Source organism: Ovis canadensis, chromosome 11, assembly GCF_042477335.2.
Source record: "Ovis canadensis isolate MfBH-ARS-UI-01 breed Bighorn chromosome 11, ARS-UI_OviCan_v2, whole genome shotgun sequence".
In the NCBI taxonomy this organism is placed as follows: domain Eukaryota; kingdom Metazoa; phylum Chordata; class Mammalia; order Artiodactyla; family Bovidae; genus Ovis; species Ovis canadensis.
The window spans coordinates 53,375,321-53,392,977 of NC_091255.1; the positions used below are offsets into that span (position 1 = coordinate 53,375,321).

Here is a 17,657-nt window from a genome sequence, read left to right on the forward strand (position 1 = left end):
GACCCAGGCCAAAATATGAGAGTGGGTAGCTTTTCCCTCCTCCAGGGGATATTCCCAATCCAGGGATTGAACCCAGGTCTCCCACATTGCACGCAGACTCTTTACCAGCTGAGCCACAAAGGAAGCCAAAGAATACTTAGGGAAGCCCAAGAATACTGGAGTGGGTAGCCTATCCCTTCTCCAGGGGATTTTCCCAACCCAGGAATTGAACCAGAGTCTCCTGAATTGCAGGCGGATTTTTTACCAACTGAGCTATCAGGGAAGACCTACATTTATATAAAGATGAATATAATCCAAGATGGATTCATGATTATATGATTAGGAAATACCAAATGATTTTATCCCATTTATCTTTTGGTTTTAAGATAAATTAAAATGAAAATATTCACATGGGCCCCTGAAAGTATCATGGGTCCTATGCCTAGAAAGTCATGCTCCCCGTTGTAGTCCCATAGCAAAGATATTAGCGTTCAGATTTTAGAGGGGAATGTCTGGCTTAGCCTAGAAATAGAACTTCACTGAGCCTCAGTTTCCGCTTCTGTAGAATGGAGGCATGAGACTGTCTGACCCTGTGAAAGTTTCTGTACAGGACCTGGCCCCAAGGCTCCCCTACTGTTTTCACAGTGTCTGTGAACCTCAGAGCCTGAGGCAGACCAAGGGGTTTGGGGACACTCCCAGGGTTCCCACATCTTTAACTTCTCCCTCATATCCTGTCTGTCCGTCTTGGACCCCTGCTTCAGAGTCTGACCCCAGGTAACAATGAACCTAATGAATGGTGCGGGTCCAGCTCACAAACCACTTTACCGCATGACCCCATCAGTCCTCAAAACAGCCCCAGGAGGCAGGTCTTACGTGATGGTTCCTCCTATTCTCCCATCAGAGAGGTTAGGTAACTTGTTCAAGGTCACACTGGCAGGGGCAGAGCTGGGACAAGAGTTTGGATGTGTCAGCCTTGACCTCAGTTGTCTCCGTTAAACCGGACACCCCAAGGTGCCCACACAACCAGTGTACTTGTGTATGTGTGTGTTGGCTCTTCTGACAAGGTAGGTGGCAAGGATTGGCGGGGCCGGGGAAGGGCTCAGGACCTTCCCGGGATGTGCTGACAGGGCTTCATAGATGTAATAAGGCTCTTGGCGTCACCCACGGGGGTCCCTGAGGATCCAGACTTTTGTCTTTGCCCTGCCTGGGGCCTCAGCCAGGACCGACTCCTTGGCTGTACTGCTCTAGATTCACCCCTCTCTCCCCTCCCCGCCTCCTGTGCTCTTCTCCTCTTCATTTGCTGTGTCTTTAGTAGCAACATAGTTAGGTACCTACTGAGTCTAGAACCCCGGGGAGAGATGGCCACTGTTTTATGTTAGAGCTCCAGGGTCATCTTTCATTTTTAAACTTTTTTAATTTAAAAACAATTTTCCATCTTCAAACATATATACTTTCACAAATAGAAACATATTGACAAGTTGGTATTCATGTAAGATTAAAGTAAAGAAGTCAGGCTCAGTACTAAGATGAATTCCCTCATAAATATCGTCTAAGTACAAAAACTGTCTACCTCATAGTGTAAAGAGAACTCCTTTTAAAGTCCTTGAAACAGAGACTGAATTGCCAGCTGGTAGGGATGGTTCGGGTTAAGGTTTTTTATTTCTGTGATGTTTCTAATTAAAACCTCCCAGCTTCTCTAGCGGAATTAGGCCACTTTGGTCTCTTGTTATTTTGGTGTTTCCTAAGAATCTGAGCTGGGGCTGGATGACGAATGTGCTCCTCACCCCTTTGTGCGTGGACTCTGTGGGCTGGTGGCCTGACGTGCCACTGGTCTAGCCCCTCCTTTGTCAGAAGAGGAAGAGGGTGGGAGTGGGGAGGACAGGTCACCCAGCTCGTGGGTGCCGAGATGGGAGGAGAACCCACTGGCTTGGGCGGGGGGTGGTCTCTAGCAGTGTCAGTTGCTCAGTCGTGTCCGACTCTTTGCAACCCCACAGACTGTAGCCCACCAGGGTCCTCTGTCATGGGATTCTCCAGGCAAGAATACTGGAGTGGATTGCCATTTCTTTCTCCAGAGGATCTTCCCAACCCAGGGATCGAACCCAGGTCTCCTGCATTGCCAGCAAATTCTTAACCATCTGAGCTACAGGAAATGCTGGGTGGGGTGGTGGTGGTGGTGGTGAATGACCCAAATCTGATCCTGTCACTGTTCTGCCTGAAACCCTCAGGGGCCCTCCTGGCTTGTGTGCCTCCCCAGCCCAGCAGGATTGTGCCGCCTGCCCACTGGAACCAGCTGGCTCCTCCACTATGTCTCACTTCCTGCCCCTCTGGCTGAAGCAGGCGGATGCTTGTTACTCCCATTCCAGCCTCCTTGCAACATTCTTCCCGGCCTGCAGCATCTGGAAATGACCTATTTCTGTCCATCAGTGTTTGCATAGAGTCTTTGGATTGAGGGCATCTGCCTCACTGGGTTGTAAGTTCCCTGACGGCCAGGCCCTGACTGGTCCTGCACACCACTCTATACACAGCGCCTGGCTCAGGGTCAGCCTACAAGAGGCATGTGGGAAATATTCCTTGACACCATTATTATATTTATACATATAGTGATTTTCTTAAAATTTTTGGCTGCGCTGGGTCTTCATTGCTGTGTGCAGGCTTTTTCTAGTTGTGGCAAGTGGGGGGTTACTCTTCATTGTGGTGCGTGGGCATCTTATTGAGGTGGCTCCTCCTGTTGAAGAACACAGGCTCTAGGTTTACAGGCTGAGTAGTTGGAATGTTTGGGCTTAGTTGCTCCATGACATGTGGGATCTTCCCAGCCCAGGGATCCAACTCATGTCTCCTGCATTGACCGGCAGATTCTTATCCACTGGACCACCAGTGAAGTCCTAAGCATATAGTATTAGTCCATAGAATAATGACATCAATAACTATTTGCTGGAAGATAAGCTTAGGAGTCCTACAGACCTGGGTTCTGTTGTAAGTCATTACTTAAATTTTAACTTTAATTTTTTCCTTGGACAAGACATTAATGAAAAAAATTGAGATACTAATCCCCCGCTCTCCCTCTCTGCGCATGGTGGTGGTGGTTTAGTCGCTAGGTCGTGTCCGACTCTTGTGACCCCACGGGCTGTAGCCCATCAGGCTCCTCTGTCTGTGGGATTTCCCAGGCAGGAATACTGGAGTGGTTTGCCATTTCCTTCTTCTGGGAATCTTCCAGATCCATGGATCAAACCCCCATCTCCTGTATTGCAGATGGTCTCTTGCATTGCAGGCAGATTCTTAAGCCACCAGAGAAGCCCCTCTATGTGGGTGTGTGGAGATATATCCCGCAAGCCTTGTGGCCAAAAACCCAAAACATAAACACAAGCAATATTGTAGCAAATTCAATAAAGACTTAAAAAAATGGTCCATATCAGATATATATTTAAAAAAATCCTAACGTCTGATTTCCGTTCCAGAGATTCTGATGAAGTGGATCTGGGGTGTGGCCTGGACATCGGGAGTTTTAGAATGGCCCCAAGTGATTCTAACATGCAGCCAAACGTGAGACCTGCTGCCTTACCCCAGGTGTGACTCCGGTGGCCCCCTACCTTCTCCCCACCACCTTCCCACCTGCCTGAAGTTCATTTGACATAGCACAAAGACTTTCATGGCACAATAAAAATAAATGGCTTAAAATGCAGAGGATGAACTGAAGAGAGAAAATGTCTGAATCTCACACATGCTGTCAGTCAGCTGCAGATTCTTTTCTGCCTTTCTAGCAGGAAGAGGATTTGAGCAGAGAGGCTGGGCCCTGGGAGTTGAAAGAGAAAGGGAAAGAGAATCTGGTGTCTGGAGACCCACATCTTTTTCTTTCTTTCTTTTTTTAAATTTTTGGTCATACCCCATGGCTTATGGGACCTTAGTTCCTGACCAGGAATCGAATCTGTGCCCCCTGCATTGGAAGGCACAGTCTTAACCCCTGGACTCCCAGGGAAGTCCTGAGACCCACATCTTAACCTCAGTTTTGCCACTGTACAAATATGAATAGATTGCTCTTCTCCCCCAACCTGGGTCTCAGTAAGCCCTCAATGAAGTGACATTCTTATGAAAGCCATCATCCTGAAGCTAGGTCCAATTCCACAATCCCTAAGAACCAGCCTTCCAGCTATGCTAAAGCCCACTCACCCACATAGATTCCCTGGATTCTAGCTTGCTCTGCTTCCTGAAGTTTATTTAACATGATTGAGTTATTATAAAGCTGAATTCCCAGAAGCCATCAGTGTACTTTTGAGGTTATGAAGCAACTCATAGTAAACTTATGAGGTGTTGATAAGTAGAGGTCATGGGGGATCAGCTTTTTATGGGATAGATGAGAATCTTCTATAATCAGCGGGAGGCTTATCTACTTAGATGTTGCCTAAGAGAGTGAACATGTTTCCTCTCTTAAGCAGGTCAACATGGAGCCCCTGTAATGATTTTGACAAAAGATATTTAAAGGGAACCTTGTTCTTATTCTGGGGGAGACCAATTAATTGACAAGATTGTATAGTTCTTGGAAGAAAGAAGAAATGGAAATTCCAAGGAAGAGACAGGAGGCCTAGGAAGCAATTTTATTTTTTTTAATATTTATTTATTTGGCCGCATCTGGTCTTAGCTGCAGGATACGGGATCTTTAGCTGTGGCATTTGGGATCTTGTTCCCTGACCAGGAATCCAAACTGGGGCCCCTGCATTGGGAGCTCAGAGTCTTAGCCCTGGACCCCCAGGTAAGTCCCCAGAAAGCAATTTTAATGAGACAGTGAGTATGGTTGAGGTAGGGAAATGCCTGGAATCAGCCTGAAGGATGGCCCCAGGAAGGTACCCCTGGGCAACCACTCTTGGTTTTCAGATTTTTTTCCCAGGTCAGGGCTGATGGCCTTCCTGTCACAGAGCCCAATCAGCCCATGATGATTGCACAAATCACAAACATCTAGCGTCAGCCCAATCAGCCCAAGTTTTTTGAATGTTAGAACTTGCACATTGAGGTCAAGCTCTGTTGGACACAAAGAGGAAGGGTATTTGGGAAAGGACAGACTTTTCCCAGAAATTTTCTGGCACCCAGCCCCTCTCTCCCCAGTTCAGATTTGGGAGCCTGTCCAAAGTGAGGCACCATCATGAAGACAGCTCAGATAGCCTGGGGAAGCTTTCAGTCACCTCAAAATATGAAGTGGCTGAATCTCCTTGTGTTGAACTCTAGGTTAGATGCTCAAGGAAGAGTTAGGAGGTGAGGAAATGTAGCCTTATCTTTGTGCTCTCCCTGTAAGGAAGTGGGATCAGTTTGTGCTTCGGGCACTGGCGATTCAGAATGGAGTTCAGAGGTGAGAAAGACTTGCTGCCACTCTGGAAAGGGTCACAGTCCATGGGGGAGACAAACAACAGACCTGGCTCCATTATCCTGCTGCTCTGGGACTTGACCCCATCTGGACAGACCCTGGCTCTTGGTCCTATACACAGTGATCATTAAGCCTCCCCCACACTATTATTCCCCCTCATACCCCATGGACTGACTGATGGGCTATCTGGTCGACCCATCCTCCAGATTTCCTCTAAATAATAATTTATCTTGATTATTGAGTTTTTGGCACTTCCTGAAACTTTGCTCTTGAGGCAAATACCTAATTTATCTAACCCTAATTGAAGCTTGGACAGACCTCTGACACAGCCACACATATACAAGCAACTGCTGGCCAGAGGGGTGAGTGTTTAGAACGAAGCTCCCTGAGAGTTCAGAGGGACATTTGAGTAATTCTGGGGGCAGTGTTTCCCAGAGAATGCTCTATGGACCATCAGTTCTGTGTGTTGCTCCTCACCAAATAAAAGGTTTTGTGGACAATAAGTGTGGGAACAGTGCGTACTTTACTTCCCCTTTAGATATTCATGAGGGACATGAACACTCTGAAGGCTCTGAGACTCCTATATAAAGAAACATTACTTTCATGGGACTTCCCTGGTGGTCCAGTGGCTAGGACTCTGTGCTCCCAATGAAGGGGGATAAACTCCTGGTCAGGGAACTAGATCGCACGTGTTGCAACTAAGACCTGGCATAGCCAAAAACAAATAAATACATATTAAAAAAAATAGTTCAAGGAAAAGGAAACATTACTTTCTTAGCTTAGCCTCTGAGGCTACTAATCTGGATCAGCTTGGGCAATTTTATCAGTGTTTCCTGAACTGAAGTGAGAGAGCCTCATCTCAGATGCTCTAGGGGAATGTTTGTTAGAAATACAGAGTCACTTGTCCTCCTGCAAACCTCCTGAGTGAGTCTCTGGAGCCATGCTCCAGGAATTTGCTTTGAACAAGCTCCCAGTTGATCGTGATGCATACTCAAGTTAAGAACCCCAGATAAACCTTCCTAGGCCTTGGCTATTTTCTCAGAATACTGTAAAGATCAAGAGATAAACTTGACCAAAAGATGAGTGAAAAAGAAACCTAGACAATTCCAACTCATTCTATGAGGCTAGTATTGTGCTAATAACAAAACCAGGCAAAGACACCACATGAAAACTGCAGACCAATATAGATCATGAATATACATGAAAAAAATCCTCATCCAAATGCTAGCAAACTAAATCCAGCAACATGTCAAAAGGATTATACATCATGACCAAGTGGGATTTACCCTAAAAATGCAAGGTTGGTTTAACATCCCCAAATTAATTAATATATGGTACCAAAAGAATTAAAAACAAAAAGCATATGATTATGTCAATACATACAAAAAAAGCATTTGACAAAATCCAACGTCCCTTCATGACAAAAACACTCAAGCTAGCAATAATAAAGAATTTCCATAACTTGATAAAAGGAATCTATGAAAACCCCACAGTAGGTTTTTTTTTTTTAATGGTGAAAGACTGAATGGTTTCCCTCTGAGATCAGGAACAAAACAAATATGATCACTTTTGCCTTTTCTATTCAACACTGTACTCAGCAAAGTGTAGAATGGTGGTTGCCAGGGGCTGAGGGAGGGGAAATAGGGAGCTGTTGTTCAATGGGCATAAAGTTTCAGTTATGCAAGATGACTAAATTCTAGAGACCTGCTGTACAAGATGGTGCCTGGAGTTAACATGTTGTATGTGGCTTCCCTGATGGCTCAGTAGTAAAGAACCCGTCTGCCAATGCAGGAGACACAGGTTCAACTCCTGGGTGGGGAAGATTCCCTGGAGAAGGAAATGGCAACTCACTCCAGTATTCTCTCCTGGGAAATCCTATAGACAGAGGAGTCTGGAGAGCTACAGTCTATGGGGTCGCAAAAACGTTGGACACAACTTAGTGGCTTAACAACAACATTGTTTACTTAAAACTTTGTAAAGAGGGTAGATTTTATTCATGTTCAGTGTCCTTACCACACACACACAGACAAAATAAAACAAAAATCCAGGAAGGAACTTTTGGAGATTTATTACCTTGACCACAGTGATGGTTGAACTTCCTATGTGGTGCTGGTGGTGAAGAACCTGCCTGCCAATGCAGGAGATGTAAGAGACTCGAGTTTGATCCTGGGTCTGGAAGATCCCCTGGAAGAGGACATGACAGCCCACTCCAGTATTCTTGCCTGGAGAGTCCCATGGACAGAGGAGCCTGGTGGGCTATGGTCCATTGGGTAGCAAAGAGTCAGACACAACTAAAGCAACTTAGAAGCAGCAGCAGCAGTGATGATTTCATGGGTGTATGCAATTCATCAGTGTGTCCAAATTTATCAAACTGTATGCATTAGATAAATTATATATCAATTATACCTCAAAAAAGCTGTTCAAAAATCCCCCATTTGGAGGATTTGGAGGTTTTAGCCTGGGCAGTTAGGGAAGAAAATGAAATAAAAGGCATCCATATTGGAAAACAAGAAGTAAAAGTATCTGTATTCTCAGGTACCATGACCTTTTATATAGAAAATCCTAAGGAATCCACTAAAAAACTAGTAGAACTAATAAGCAAGCATAATAAGATTTCAGAATACAAAAATCAATGGTATTTATATACAGTTGTAATGAACCATCTGAACGTAAAGAAAATAATTCCATTGACAATAGCATAAAAAAGAATAAATTACTTAGGAACAAATTTAACAAAATAAGTGCAGGGACTTCCCTGGCTGTTAAGACTCCACACTTTCTTTGCAAGGGGTTTGCATTCGATCCCTGGCTGGGGAACTTAAGATCCTGCATGTCCTGGGGTGAGGCCAAAAATAAATTAAAAAAAAGAAGTGCAAACTTCATACTCTTGAAAACCACAAAACATTGCTGAAAGATGTTAAAGAAGATCTAGTTTCTTTAATAAGTGAAAAGATATCCCCTATTTGTGGGTTAGAAGATTTAACATTGTTGAGATGGTAAATTTATTTTTAGATTCAACGCAGTTCTTATTGAAGTCTCAGCTGTCTTATTTCCAGAAACTGATTCTAAATTAGTATGAAAATTTAAGGGGTTCAGAAGTCAAAACTATTTTGAAAAAGGATAATGTTGGAGAACTTGCACTTCTTAATTTCAAAATTTGGTACAAAGCTGCAGTAGTCAAGATGATGTGGTACTGGCATAAGGATAGACATAGAGATCAATGGAATAGAATTGAGAGTCCAGAAATAAACCCTCCCATTTATGGGCAATTGATTTTTGGCATGGATACCAAAGCAATTCAATGGGGGAAGAAAGAATTTCATCAAGTGGTGCTGGAACAACTGGATATCCACATATAAAGAATGAAATGGGATCCCTACCTCATACACTATATAAGAATGAACTAAAAAATGAATCAAAGGCTTAAATGTAAGCGCTAAGACCATAAAATGGAGAAGGCAATGGCACCCCACTCCAGTACTCCTGCCTGGAAAATCCCATGGACGGAGGAGCCTGGTAGGCTGCAGTCCATGAGGTCACTAAGAGTCGGATGCGACTGAGTGACTTCACTTTCACTTTTCACTTTCATGCATTGGAGAAGGAAATGGCAACCCACTCCAGTGTTCTTGCCTGGAGAATCCCAGGGACGGGGGAGCCTGGTGGGCTGCCGTCTATGGGGTCGCACAGAGTCAGACACGACTGATGTGACTTAGCAGCAGCAGCAGCAGCAAGACCATAAAAAGGAACACAATTTGGTTATTTGTAATGATGTGGATGAACCTGGAGTCTATCATACAAAGTGAAGTCAGAAAAACAAATCTAGTATATTGATGTATATATATGCAATCTACAGAAATGGTACTGAATGAGTCTGTTTGCAAGGTAGGGATAGAGACTCCAAGGACAGACTTGTGGGCACAGAGGGGGAAGAGGAGGGTGGGGCGAGTTGAGGGAGTGACATTGGCGTATACACTACCGCCTGTGTGACAGCTGGCTAGTGAGCTGCTGCAGCACGGGGAGCTCACAAGGAACACGAGGGAGGCAGTGTGTGTGTGTGTGTATATCTATATATATATATATACAGTCCCTCGCACTCCTCTAGCTGACTCACTTTGTTGTACAGCAGAAACTGACACAACATTGTAAAGCAATTATACTTCAATTAAAAAAAAAGTGATCAATGACAATAACAATAACAACAAAAAACCTATAAAACTCTTGTGACATACCATAGGGACACATTTTCATGACCCCAGATTAGGCACTAGTTTCTTAAATACAGTACCAAAGCAGAAGCAACAGAAGAAGAAAATAGATAAGTTGGATTTCATCAAAATTAAAACTGTTATGTTTCAAAGGATACCATCAAGAAAGTGAAAGACAACCCGTAGGATGGGAGAAAATATTTGCAAATCATAATTCAATAATGAAAAGACAGACAACCCAATTAAAAATAAGCAGAAGACCTGAATAGACATTTTCCTGCAAAAAAAAAAACAACAACAAAACAAAACCATGCAAATGGGCAATAAATGCATGAAAAGCTGCTCAACATCATAATCATAAGAGAAATAAATGCAAATCAAAACCATATGAGATATGACTTCTCACCCACTAGGATACTAACAGTAACAACAGATAATAACTGTTGGTGAGGTGTGGGGAAATAACACTACTGGTGGGAACATAGATGGTGCAGCGACTTTGGAAAACAGCTAAAAACTCTAATCCTGATGGAGGCCCCGACAAACCTCTGATAGATGGCATCACAGCAGTTATTGGCCAGAGGGGTGAGTTCCTTAAAAGGGTAAACACAGGGCTACCATATAATCCAGGAGTTCCATTCCTAGTTATGCACGCAGGATTAAAAACATACAATCACACAAAAACTTGTGCGTGACTGTTTTCAGCAGTATTATTCATATCAGCTCAAAACTGAGGAACAACCAAATGTCCATCAACTAATGAGTGGATAAACAAACGACATAGCCATACAATGAAATTTAGAATACTGTTCAACAATGAAAAGGAATGAAGTACTGATTCATGCTACAACATGGATGAACTTTGAAAACATTCTACAAAGGGAAAGGAGCCAGACACAAAAGGTCACATATTGTATGATCCGTTTATGTGAAATTTCCAGAATAAGTAAGTCTATAGAGACAGACAGTAGATTAGTATTTGCTTAGGGCTGGGGTAGGGTGGTGAAATGGGGAACAATTGCTAAAGGGTACAGGGTTTCTTTTTGAGGTGATGAAAATGTTCTAAAATTGACTGTGGTGTTGGTTGCACAAGTCTGTGAATATACTAAAAACCACTGAGTTGTGCACTCTATATGGGTGAATGGTATAATATGTGAATTATATCAAGCTGCTACAAAAAGAAAAGAAACCTATAAGTGGAACTCCATCATCACACCCTCTGACTGATAAAGTTCATCAGCTTAGAACCAAACAGAATGAAACCAAGTATGAATCAAACCTGCAGCTTCTCACTTCCTCTTACTTCCTCAGTATATTTTCCCTTGCCTTGCTCAATCCACCATGACCACAAACTGGTGGACCTAACAGAAGAACCCTGGTTGCAAACCCTAGGCGAGTGCTCCATGTCGTCCTCTGGTTTGACACCTCTGCCTAATTTTCCAGATCTCATTTACTCCAAGAAACATTTCTTTAGAATCTGTGTTTGCAAAGCATTTTGAAGAAAAGAAATATAGCCATTGGCCTGGAGAATCAGAGGAGAGATAAAATCCATCTTTGGGGCTTCCCTAGTGGGCCAGTGGTTAAGAATCCACCTTACAATGCAAAGGACCCTGGTTTGATCCCTGGTCTGGGAAGATCCCACATGCCCAGAGCAGCTAACCCTGGGAACCACAGCTACTGAGCCCACTCACGTCAATTACTGAAGCCTGTGTTCCGCAACAAGAGAAGCCACCGTGATAAGAAGCTGGAGCACCGACATGAAGAGTAGCCCCGCTCGCCGCAACTAGAGACAGTCTACACACAGCAATGAAGACCCAGCACAGTCCAAAACCCTTTTTTAAAATAAAATAAATTCTAAAAATTAAAAAAAAAGACCTATCATTTAGGATCCACTCTGTTGATACGAAGGAAAACCCAAAATATCAATGGCTTAAACAAGATAGAACTCTCTTCGCTCACATCAAATGGAAGCCTGGAGGCGGGCTGTCCAGGACTAGTCCTGTCTTTCTCAGCATCACTGGGGACCCAGCCTTTTTACGTTTTTCCATTTTGTCCTGGCACGTGATTGCCCATCCCAAATGTCACTTCCTGGGCTGAGATGTCTGCTAACGTGGGTCGAAAATGAATGGGAATCGAGGCAGAAAGAGCAAAGAAATGGCACAGTAGTTGGATATGCATCTGAGGTAAAAAGAGGAATTTGAAAAGATGGGAGATGGTAGAAGTGAGTGAAATGATTTCGTTCAGAAGGAGAATTTAGAGATGACAGAGAAGGTAGAATAGTTCAGGAGCCGGTTCTTTGTTCCTTTCTTTCTTTTTGTTTTAAAATATCTGTTTATTTATTTGGCTGCCTTGGATCTCACTTAGTTGCAGCATGCAGTATCTTTGATCTTCGTTGCAGAATTTGAACTCTTTAGTTGCATCATTTGGGCTCTAGTTCCCTGACCAGGGATCGAACCTGGGCCCCCTGCATTGGTAGCTCAGAGTGTTAGCCTCTGGACCACCAGGGAAGTCCAGAAGTCCAGTTCTTGAGAAGCTGAGGAGAGATGGCATCCAGAGCCCTTGTGGAGCAAGTGATCTTGGCGAGGAGTGGGGACACTTCCAGTTGTCACAAGGAGGAGAACATGGTTCAGGAGGGGAAGTGGGACGGGGATGGTGCTCCTGAGGGCTTGCTTCTGTTTTCTAATTAAAGCTGTCTCCCCTTGGCCCACTCTTTCTTCATTTTTTTCCTTTCTCTTTACAGGCCTTCATTGAGCACCTATTGCAAGCCATGGCCCAGTTCTAGGTGCTGAGGTTACGGCAGTGATTAAACAGGCAAGAACACCTCATGGAGCATACGTTCTCCTGGATGGAGAAAGTCAACAATAAAATGAATAAGTAGGTTTCATTGGTATTGCTCATGCTTAGTCACTCAGTCGTGTCTGACACTTTGCAACCCTCTGGACTGTAGCCCTCCAGGCTCCTCTGCCCACGGGATTCTCCAGGCAAGAATACTGGAGTAGGTTGCTGTGCCCTTCTCCGGGGTTTATTGGTATTAGAAGGTAGCAAATGCTACAGGAAAAACCAAATCAGGAAAAGGAGGCAGGATATTTTGTTAGGAAGGAAGGAAAGAAATAAGAAAGGAGGCTGTGGAGGAAAAATGATGGAACGGTCGGATTGGAGATGGTGAAGCATTGGGGCAGTGAGAGGAGAGTCAGAGCTGGAGGGAAGGGAGATGCTATCTGATGGCGGGATGCCTGAAATGCAGATGTCAGAGCTGGGACAATGTCTAGAATGTGCCTGGGGAGTGAGTGACTGGGATGGTGTGGAGGCAAATACCTCTGGAGGTGAGGAGGTCAAGTAACAGAGAGGCCAGAGTTGAAAAGTCATCCCTGGGACTTCCTTGGTGATCCAACAGCTAAGACTCCACACTCCCAGTGTAGGGGGCCAGGGTCTGATCCCTGGTCAGGGAAGTAGCGCCCATATGCTTGCAACCAAGAGTTTGCACGCCACAACTAAAGAGCCTGCATGTAGCAACTAACACCTGGTTCAGCCAAATAGACATTTTATTTTTTTGTAATGTCACCTCTGTGGATGGTGAGGTCACAGGGTATAGGAGTGACCCATGGGCCCAGCCTGAAGCTAGAGTTCCCAGTGAACTAGGAGGTTGATCAGGAGGCAGGTGGGCCCACTGGGGAGAGGCATAAAGGGTTAGCTAGTTGGTTTGAACTTAGAAGAAACCAGAGGGATTTTTTTTTTTCCTTTGGCTGTGCTGGGTCTCCGTTGCTGTGCTCAGGCTTTCTCTAGTGGCAGTGGCTTCTGTTGCTGTGGAGCACTGGCTCTAGGGTTGGGGCTCAATAGTTATGGTGCATGGGCTTAGTTGCCCCAAGCCACATGGAATCTTCCTGGTGGTGGTTGTTTAGTTGCTCAGTTGTGTCTGACCCTTTGTGACCCCATGGTCTATAGCCCTTGAGTCTCCTCTGTCCATGGCATTCTCTAGACAAGAATGCTGGAGTGGGTGGCCATTTCCTTCTCCAGGTGATCTTCCTGACCCAGGGATGGAACTCATATCTCCCGCAAATCTCCTGCACTGCAGGCAGATTCTTTACCACTGAGCCACCAGGGAAGCCCAGTGCAGGGAGCACACCAGGGGACACCCAGTTCACAAGGAACACACCAGGAAGATCTGACCTTCCTGGGCCAGGGATCAAATCTGCCTTCCCTGCATTGGCAGGCAGATTCCTAACTACTGGACCCCTGGGGAAGCCCAGAACTCGAGTTTTTAAGGGAGGAAGGAAGAAAGATGACTTTGAAGGAGTCATGGGGAATGAGGGAAATTAACACCCTACCCTACACCTCCCAGCTCTGAGGTACTTGGAATATAAGAGAAAATATAGCTTCTTCTTGAGCAGGAAGCAGTATCTCAGGGGAGAGCTTGGTTTCCATTAGGGCCAGGAAGTGGGGGGAGATTTCCAGAACTGGTAGAGTGGGAGTTCCAGAGAGCCTGGGGGGAGGGTTTGGAAAAGGGAGGAGAAGGATTGGGTAGATTGGGATGAGTGTCTGAGTGATGGTGGCTCAACAATGATTTTCAGTGAATGATGTGACTAAGGGTGTGGAGCTCAGTGGTCTTTTAGAAAGAGGGAAATTAGTCCAGACTGGGTTGATGAAGATTTATTTGCCTTTTTTCTCCAAAACATTTTATTATGAAAAATTTTAAATATACAGAAAATTTGAAAAAGAATTACATATGAGTTTTCACATACCTACCACTGAGGTTCTACAATTAACATTTCATCCTGTTTAATCATGTATCTGTGCATCTCTCTCTTTCTCTTCCTTTCCATCCATCCATCCATGCATCCATCCACCCACCCACCTATTCACCTATCCCTCCATTAAAAATTTTTTTTGAGGGAATTCCCTGGCAGTACAGTGGTTAGCAACCCACTCTAGTGTTCTTGCCTGGAGAATCCCATGGATAGAGGAGCCTGGAGGGCTACAGTCCATAGGGTCACACAGAGTTGGACACGACAGAAGCAGCTTAGCATGCATGCCTGCACAGTGGTTAGCACTCTGCTTTCACTGCTGCAGGCCTGGGTTCAGTCCCTGGTTGGGAACTAAGATCCTGCAAGCCATATGGCATGGATGAAACAAAAAACAAACAAAAAGAGAAAGAATTCTTAAACCATTTCAAGGAAAATTGCAGACATTAGCATAATTTACCCCTAAACACTTTAGGATGTATATAATTAACTGAAGTTCAATAGTTGTTTATCTTGTCCTGCCAGGCTCCTCTGTCCATGGAATTTTCCAGGCAAGAATACTGGAGTGGATTGCCATTTCCTTTTACAGGGGATCTGCGCCACTCAGGGATTGAACCTTACCACTGAGTCACCTGGGAAACCCATAAAAAAGGCACAAATCTTAATTATATTAATATATTAGGTGAATTTTGACAGATGCCTGTACCTATAAAACTCAAACCTCTATCAAGATACAGTATATCGCCATCACCCCAGAAAGTTTTCTATTCTCATTCCTAGTGGGTCCCTTCCTCTCCCCACCTAAGTATTCTCCCCATCATAGATTAGTTTTGCCTGTTCTAGTACTTCATATAATTAAAATCATATTATAGGTACTCTTCATGTCTAGTTTTTTCCTCTTGGCAAGATGGGAGATTTATTCATGATGTTGTATGTATTGGTGATTAATCCCATTTTATTGCTAAGTCACGTCCCATTATACGAATATAACAGAAGAATTATGTATTATTCTGTTGATAGTCACTGGAACTATTTCTAGTTTTCAGAGATTATGAATAAAGTGTCTCTTAACACTTTTGTATGAGTTGTTTTGAGGACACATACTTTCATTTCTCTTCGTTAAATAGCTAGAAGTGAACCTGCTGGATCATAGGTGGCTTTTGTTTTAAGAAACTGCCAGATCTTTATCCAAGGTGGTTGTACCATTTTATATCCTTACCAACAATGTCTGAGAGTTCTGACTGCTCCACCTCTTTGTCAACATTTGATGTTGTCAGTCTTTAATTTGTTGTTCTGGTAGGTGTGTATTGGTGTCGTTGAGGGTTTTATTTTGCATTTTCCCGATGATGAATGATGCTAAGCAGTTTTTCATGTGTTTCTTGGCCATCTGTATATCTCCCTTTATTAAGTTTTTATTCAAATCTTTATTTTAAAAATTGGGATTTTATTTTTTATTGGGTTGTAGGGATTCTTTACATATTCTGCAAGTCCTTTGTCAAATACATTCTGCAAATATTTTCCCACAGCCTAAGTCTTGTCTAGGCTCCCCTGGTGGCTCAGCTGGTAAAGAACCCGCCAGCAGTGCGGGGGGCCCAGGTTTGATCCCTGGATTGGGAAGATCCCCTGGAGAAAGGAATGACTGCCTCCATGGTATTCACTTCATGGCAAATAGATGGGGAAACAGTAGAAACAGTGACAGACTTTATTTTCTTGGGCTCCAAAATCACTGCAGATGGTGACTGCAGCCATGCAATTAAAAGACACTTGCTCGTTGGAAGAAAAGCTATGACCAACCTAGACAGCATAATAAAAACCAGAGACAGTACTTTGTCAACAAAGGTCCATGTAGTCAAAGCTATGGTTTTTCCAGTAGTCATGTATGGATGTGAGAGTTGGACTATAAAGAAAGCTGAGCGCTGAAGAATTGATGCTTTTGAACTGCGGTGCTGGAGAAGACTCTTGAACGTCACTTGGACTACAAGGAGATCAAACCAGTCCATCTTAAAGGAAATCAGTCCTGAATATTCATTGGAAGAACTGATGCTGAAGCTGAAACTCCAATACTTTGGCCACCTGATGCAAAGAACTGACTCATTGGAAAAGACCCTGATGCTGGGAAAGATTGAAGGCAGGAGGAGAAGGGGACGACAGAGGATGAGATGGTTGGATGGCATCACTGACTCAGTGGACATGAGTTTGAGTAAGCTCTGGGAGGTGTTAATGGACAGGGAAGCCTGGCGTGCTGCAGTTCATGGGGTTGAAAAGAGTTAGACATGACTGAATGACTGAACTGATGGAAGTCTTGTCTATACTACACCAAATGGTGTATTTTGATGAGCAGATTTCATTTTTGTGAAGTCTAATTCTTCAAACTTTTAAAAAGTAGTCATTTCATGCTCACTTTGGTAGCACATACACTAAAATTGAAATGATAATGAGATTAGCATGGCCCCTGAGCAAGGATGACATGCAAATTCATAAAGGGTTCCATAACTTTAAAAAAAGTTATTTCTTTCTATTATCTTTTTAAAGATACCTTTACCTACCTCCAAGTCTCAAAGATATTCGCCTATATTTTCTTGTAGAATTTTAACTTTTGATTGAAGTCTATGATTCATTGCAAATCAAGTTTTATGAATGGTGTGAGGGAGGGAATAATTAATTTTTTTATATTAATTTTCAGTTGTTCTAAAATGAATCATTAAAAAGACTTCCCTTTTCCCTTTGGATTGCTTTGGTGACTTTATAAAAAAAATCAAATGTCTGCTTAATTGTGGGTCTATTTCTGTTTTCTATTCCATTGTCATTTATCCTTATGATAGTGCTGCAATATCTCAATTACTGTAGTCTTGTAATTCATAATGACAGGGAGGCAAATTCTCCACTTTGTTCTTCCTTTTAAGATGCTTTGAATATCCTAGGTCCTTTGCATTTCCATAAAAATTTTAGAATCAACATGTCAATTTTTAGGAAAGAATCTGCTGGGATTATGATTGAGATTGAATTGCATCTAAAAATCATTTTGGAGGGAACTGACATCTCAACAATGTCGAGTCTTCCAATCCGTGAATAGAGCACTCCATTTCTGTAGGACTTCTGGAATTTCTCTCAGCAATATATATATATATTTTTTTTTTTCCTCAGCCATATTTTATAGACTCCAGTGCTGAGATCTTACACATAATTTGTGAAAATTTTCCCAAAGTAGTTAATATTGTTTTTAAAAATTCTATTGCAAGGATTTTCCTGGTGGTCCAGTGATTGGGACTCTGTGCTTCCACTGTAGGGAGCCAGGGTTCGATCCCTGGTTGGCGAACTAAGATCAAAAGGTTAAGGTCGTATGAGGTTAGTCATCCTAAGGAGATATAGCAGCTTGCTGAAGAA

General features: G+C 43.4%; 1 non-coding gene across 1 annotated transcript; it reads left to right on the forward strand.

Moving 5' to 3' along the window:
* Positions 1–16,666: 16,666 nt before the first annotated feature.
* LOC138415521 (U6 spliceosomal RNA) lies at positions 16,667–16,770 on the forward strand. Its single transcript, XR_011247279.1, has one exon. It is a non-coding gene; the product is annotated as a U6 spliceosomal RNA (small nuclear RNA).
* Positions 16,771–17,657: the final 887 nt, after the last annotated feature.